Consider the following 6,291-nt stretch of genomic DNA (forward strand, 5'->3'; position numbering starts at 1 on the left):
GTCTTGCTGCCACCTCTGGAAGTAGCTAATAATTCAAATACCCTTTAGGATTTCCTATGTGTTCAATGTGATTGGGTGCATAACTGTCTTACAAACAGCATTTAGAAAAACCAGCCATGATTTTCTTGGGGGAGCAGGTGCAAGCATGGCCAGTTTTCTGTCTTCTATAGCCAGGTTCTCGGTTCTCATATTCTCATAACTTTCAAGGCCAGTTTATTAAATATATCAAACATTTCCCAGTCAGGCATCCTACTAGCAAGAGCATTTAAACTCACCGGACTCAATGATGTTTTTATATTTCATTTTCAGCTGCTGCCATGTTCTTTTTATTGCAGAAGGATTGCACCTACAATGCAAATCGTATAGGCCTATATATATATATATATATATATATATATATATATATATATATATATATATATATATATATATATATATATATATATCTACGATTTGCATTATAGGTGCAATCCTTCTACATACATATATATATATATATATATATATATTAAGCAATTAAACTTACACACTGACACGTAAAGCAATTTTCTCCCACGCCGATTCTCTCTCTTTTTCTGCTGCGGCTGTGTTGCGCTTCCTTCTATAAATTTGCTCATATTCGCTGTATTTTTGTAACAGTACCCCAAGTACTGGCGAGAAATAAACGGAGCGCTTTTTGGCACATGCCGTTGCCATGGTGAATCGTGTTATCTTCGCTCAATTGATGATGGCTTTTTAAAGCCGCGGTGAATCTAGTGTGAACTTACTCAAAGTGGATTGAACTCATTGACACCAGCTGTTCTGAAACAGAAAACTCAGAGTAGCGATTATCTGAGTAAATCAACTCTTAACTCAGTGTTGCTTGAACCTCCTTATTAAAACGGGTCCCAGGACCAGTGAAAATTAACTATGGTATTGATGATTTGCCTTAACTAATGATATGCAGAACAGGTAAAAATATTTGTAGGTATCTACTAACGGTCTTAATACATAGCTTACAGGAGACCATTGATTTGCAACTGCAATTAAGTATTTTTGTGAATTGAAAAATGAATAATACACACAGTTGGATCAGATATGTACAGTACAACAATAATGTACAATCTACTGTAGCCTAATAATATAGAAATATACAGAAGACTTGAATGAGGAAAAAAAGCTTGAAGAGAGAAAGTCGAAATTTCATTCCTGACTTGGAGTCTGACTTTAAGGACATTAAGAGTCAAGGAATGTACTTTTCTGGAGTCAACTTCCTAGTTCATGTGTTTCTATTCTCATACAAAGAAGACTCAGACAAATCCTTGACCATCACTCGTTATAGTATGGTAATCTGTGCACCAGATGGGAATGAGGAATCATGTTATTTAAATATGTCATTGATTATTGTCACACACAAACAAGCACCACGACAAACGCAACCATCTGTCAGAATTTTCTTTTTTTGGTGAACTATCTCTATAAGTTCAGGGGTGCTTGATAAACTGCGCAAACGTTCATTGTTAATTATTATATCAATGGCAATAATAGGCTCAATAACTTGCACTCATAATAAGTGTGATCAGTGTGTGAATAAACTAGGCTAAAAATCGAGTTATTAGTGACGAGCATCAGTTTGATTTTAACCATTTGTTTCAATATGATTTACTGTAAGTCTCTGACATGGCCTTAGTCAGTCAAAATCTAACTAAATAAAAATCTAAAGATTATACTTTCATAGGATATTCGTTACATTTTGTTGGTTGCCCTGCTGAAAAAATAATAGAACCCTGAACAATAGTAATAGTAGTAAACCAATAGAATGTATGTAATACAATTTATTAAGCAGGGTAGGTTTATGTCTCACAAATAAATTACTTTATAGCTGGGTTTTCACATGGATCACAAATGTGCATTGACAATTGCCATCTGATAAAACCTCTGCTTTCGGGGTGTATAAATATACCATCTAAGGCTAAATGTAACTCTTAACTGGCTGAGTTAGACAATGATTTACAAAACCAGGAAGTTCCCGCCTGCTGTCATTGTCTATTGAAATCTTGCTTGCAATAAATCTTTCAGAATGCTCTTTATTACATATAGAGGCATACTCTGTGCATTCGTGAGTGTGGTGGTGCTCATGGCTTGTCGATCTGGGACAGGTGAGTAGGCTGGGGGAAATCAGAGTTTACTCACTACAAAAAATGTTCAGACTACATATGACTACCAAATGACATACTACGCAATATGCACTTAAACTATGCACTATGTATGCACTCAACAATGTAGTGTATGGATTTTAGAAGGGTAGTATCGTCCCAGATACTACATACTACTTTTTTTTTCTTTATTGAACAAATATTTGTGTACAAACAATATGGCAATAATAACAGTTATTACCAATAAAAACTTACAAAACGGGTACAGGTGTATAACATACAAGAAATATACAAAAATAATAGTAATAGTAATAAAATAAAATAATAAATAAAATAAAAAAACCAAATATATATATTTAAGGGGCTAGGGTTTTTCTTTTAAATCATATTCTTCTATTGTAGACAAAAGACTAATTGCATTTTTCTTCTTGATCACTGTAAGGGCTTTTGTAAATTAAACAAATTCACCATGAAATGCGTAGAACCTTGGTATCACCTTTAGGTATTTAGATTTATGCACAAAAAATCCCAAGCATGAGGATATTGTTAACCAGAAAGTTGTCATTGTCATTTCCCATTAAACGTCCATATATAATGTCCTTTGCTGTGAAGTCTTCGAGGTGAGGTATCTTTGGATAAAGCCAGTTATAAATGTAGCCGAAGCTCATGGGAGGGGAAGGAAGGTACAATAAAACAAGAAAAAGGGAATTGATATAACCGACTACGCCACCCAGCACACCTATCTGGGAAATATATAGACTCAGACACACAGGTTCAGATTTCCAATGACTGAAGAGCATGAGACGTGAATATCAAAATATAATTTATTTTATCCAAGATTTGGGAAAAACCCCCTGCGTGCTTTTAAAATCGGTAAAAATCTTAATACACATGACAGCATGGGTTAGAAAACATTAAAATAGCAGAGTTAGATTAGAGCTGCCGACCAGAGTCTGGGGATCGCCAGCAGGGAGGCAGGCTAGGGGTCCGGCTTCCCAAAGGAGCCACACGTGCTACAATTAAATCAAATACAAATGTGAAATTCACAGCAAGGACAAAACCTAAACCAAAATAAGAACAGGAAAACCACACAAGCAATTAAGGAACTCCGGTATATGGCCGCACCAGCCTGCAACCCCACTGGTCCTCCCCAACTCCTAGAAGCAAGCAAAGAAAAAGGACAATTACTTATAACTAAATAGACAAGAAGAGTAGAATACAATTAATATTTCTAAAGCAACAAAAACATAAACCTAATACAAAAACCAGTTGTGATTACCCAAAGCATGGGCAACCCACACATATACACAGATAATCCGAAATAAACAAATATACTAAACAAAGAAAATAACAAATTCAAAAAAAGGGTATGCACACGGGAAATAGAATTGATATTTCCAGCAAACCGTGGAAGAATGAGAAACCCGACACCACAGGTTTACATGCGCTCAGAAGTGGGCAAGCAGCTAGTCAAGCAAAGCAAACTTGCCACATAAGCGACACCGGGGTCTAACCACAAATGAATACAGACAAAATTGATTGGACTGCAAGCAACGTAACCAAAATGTAAATCAAAGAAATCAAAACAAACAAAGCGAAGCAAAGCGAAGCCAAGCAAAGCCAAGCAACACAAAGCAGCACAAAGCAAAACAAAAAGCAAAACAAAGCACGACAAAACAGCAGCAATGGAGCGTCACGACATGCAGCAGCACCACACTACAGTGTACTAATGCCTTGCTGTACATCTGAAACCCATAAGAATAAAATAGTCACGTACCTTTCAAACGAAGTGCGATCAATGCATTAAAAGTGAGCGCTACAAACCCATATGCGGAGGACGCCTCGTCCAGTCGTCAGAACAGCACCCCAACGCTACACCACATACACGAGTCGTATAACTTTTGATGTAATAAACTGTAATCAAACTATAAATATATACACATCTGCTTACCAGCCAGGAGGACAGCAGCCACACATGCGGTAATGTAACGAGGTTAAGGAGCTTTACCGTAGCGAAATCGAGCGGTCTTTTTCAATGCAGCAAATATAATAGGCACCCGCCAAAACAGACACCAGCCTTTCCAAAGAGGGGTAAAACATTCAATGATATCACCCAAGCACAAGGATGAACGAGCTACGGTGAACGGTAAACGACCTACCCTCAACACCAGGCAGCAGAACACCAGTCCACAACGGAAGTTAACTGAACAATGACGCCACATCCTCCGACCGGAGCAACCCCTTTATATAGAGCTCGAAACCTACTAATGATGGGCGTGGCCTTAATTCCACTTCACCACATAAATATCAGACCATAAGGCCTCTACATACATACAATGAAAAAACAAATGCTCTGAGGTTTCAATATCATCACAAAATAAACATTTATTTGAGTCAAAACCAAATCTAATTCGTAATAAAAGATGGATATATCCCTCAGCCTCCCCAGGAAAGTCTATGCCAGAGTATTGGAAAGGAGAATACGGGCGATAGTAGAACCTCGGATTCAGGAGGAACAGTGTGGTTTTCGTCCTGGCCGTGGAACGCTCTACACCCTCTACAGGGTGCTGGAGGGTTCATGGGAGTTTGCCCAACCAATCCACATGTTTTTTGTGGATTTGGAGAAGGCATTCGACTGTGTCCCTCGCGGCGTCCTGTGGAGGGTGCTTCGGGAGTATGGGGTTCGGGGTCCTTTGCTAAGGGCTGTCAGGTCCCTGTACGACCGAAGCAGGAGCTTGGTTCGCATTGCCGGCAGTAAATGGACTTATTCCCAGTGCATGTCGGACTCCGGCAGGGCTGCCCTTTGTCACCGGTTCTGTTTGTAATTTTTATGGACAGAATTTCTAGGCGCAGCCAGGGGCCGGAGGGTGTCAGGTTTGGGGACCACACGATCTCGTCTCTGCTCTTTGCGGATGATGTTGTCGTGTTGGCCCCTTCAAACCAGGACCTTCAGCATGCACTGGGACGGTTTACAGCCAAGTGCGAAGCGGCTGGAATGAAAATCAGTACCTCCAAATCCGAGGCCATGGTCCTCAGTCGGAAAAGGGTGGTTTGCTCACTTCAGGTTGGTGGAGAGTTCCTGCCTCAAGTGGAGGAGTTTAAGTATCTTGGGGTCTTGTTCACGAGTGAGGGAAGGATGGAACAGGAGATTGACAGACGGATCGGTGCAGCTTCTGCAGTAATGCGGTCGATGTACCGGTCTGTCATGGTGAAGAAAGAGCTGAGCCGCAAGGCGAAGCTCTCGATTTACCCGTCAATCTATGTTCCTACTCTCACCTATGGTCATGAGCTTTGGGTCATGACCGAAAGAACAAGATCCCGGATACAGGCGGCCGAAATGCGCTTCCTCCGCAGGGTGGCTGGGCGATCCCTTAGAGATAGGGTGAGAAGCTCGATCACCCGGGAGGAGCTCGGAGTAGAGCCGGTGCTCCTCCACATCGAAAGGGGTCAGCTGAGGTGGCTTGGGCATCTGTTCCGGATGCCTACTGGACGCCTTCCCCGGAAGGTGTTCCGGGCCCGTCCGACTGGGAGGAGACCCCGGGGAAGACCTAGGACACGCTGGTGGGACTATGTCTCCCAGCTGGCCTGGGAACGCCTCGGTGTCCCCCCGGAAGAGCTAGAGGAAGTGTCTAGGGTGAGGGATGTCTGGGCATCTCTGCTTAGACTGCTGCCCCCGCGACCCGGCCACGGATAAGCGGAATAAAATGAATGAATGAACGAATATATCCCATTTAGGATTTTGAAATGAACTTCTTTAACTTTGGGGGGCAAAGGAAATCTTGAATATTTGGTTCGAAGTCTGAGAATGGTATCTTTTGAAAAAAAAATTGAAATTGAGTTTCTATAAACTAATATAGGAAAACAAATGTTGTTAAATTTATTTCTAATCGTTTTGTTTGAAAGTTAGCATCCTTTAAAATCACATCCTTCAACTGAAAGTGCTGGGAGATGTGGGATAATAGCGACAGAATAAGAGAGAGTTTCTTTAATTAGACATATAACAGATTTTGGAATGGTTTTAATAATAGATTCAAATTTGGCCCGATTGCAAATGAGATTATATTTAACACAGAAATTTTCATATGGTATAATTCCAGTATTACTATCACTGACCAAATACCTTTTAGAATACTACATATACCCGGAAGTATATCGG

The sequence above is a fragment of the Barbatula barbatula genome (assembly GCF_947034865.1).
Source record: "Barbatula barbatula genome assembly, chromosome: 18".
NCBI lineage: Eukaryota > Metazoa > Chordata > Actinopteri > Cypriniformes > Nemacheilidae > Barbatula > Barbatula barbatula.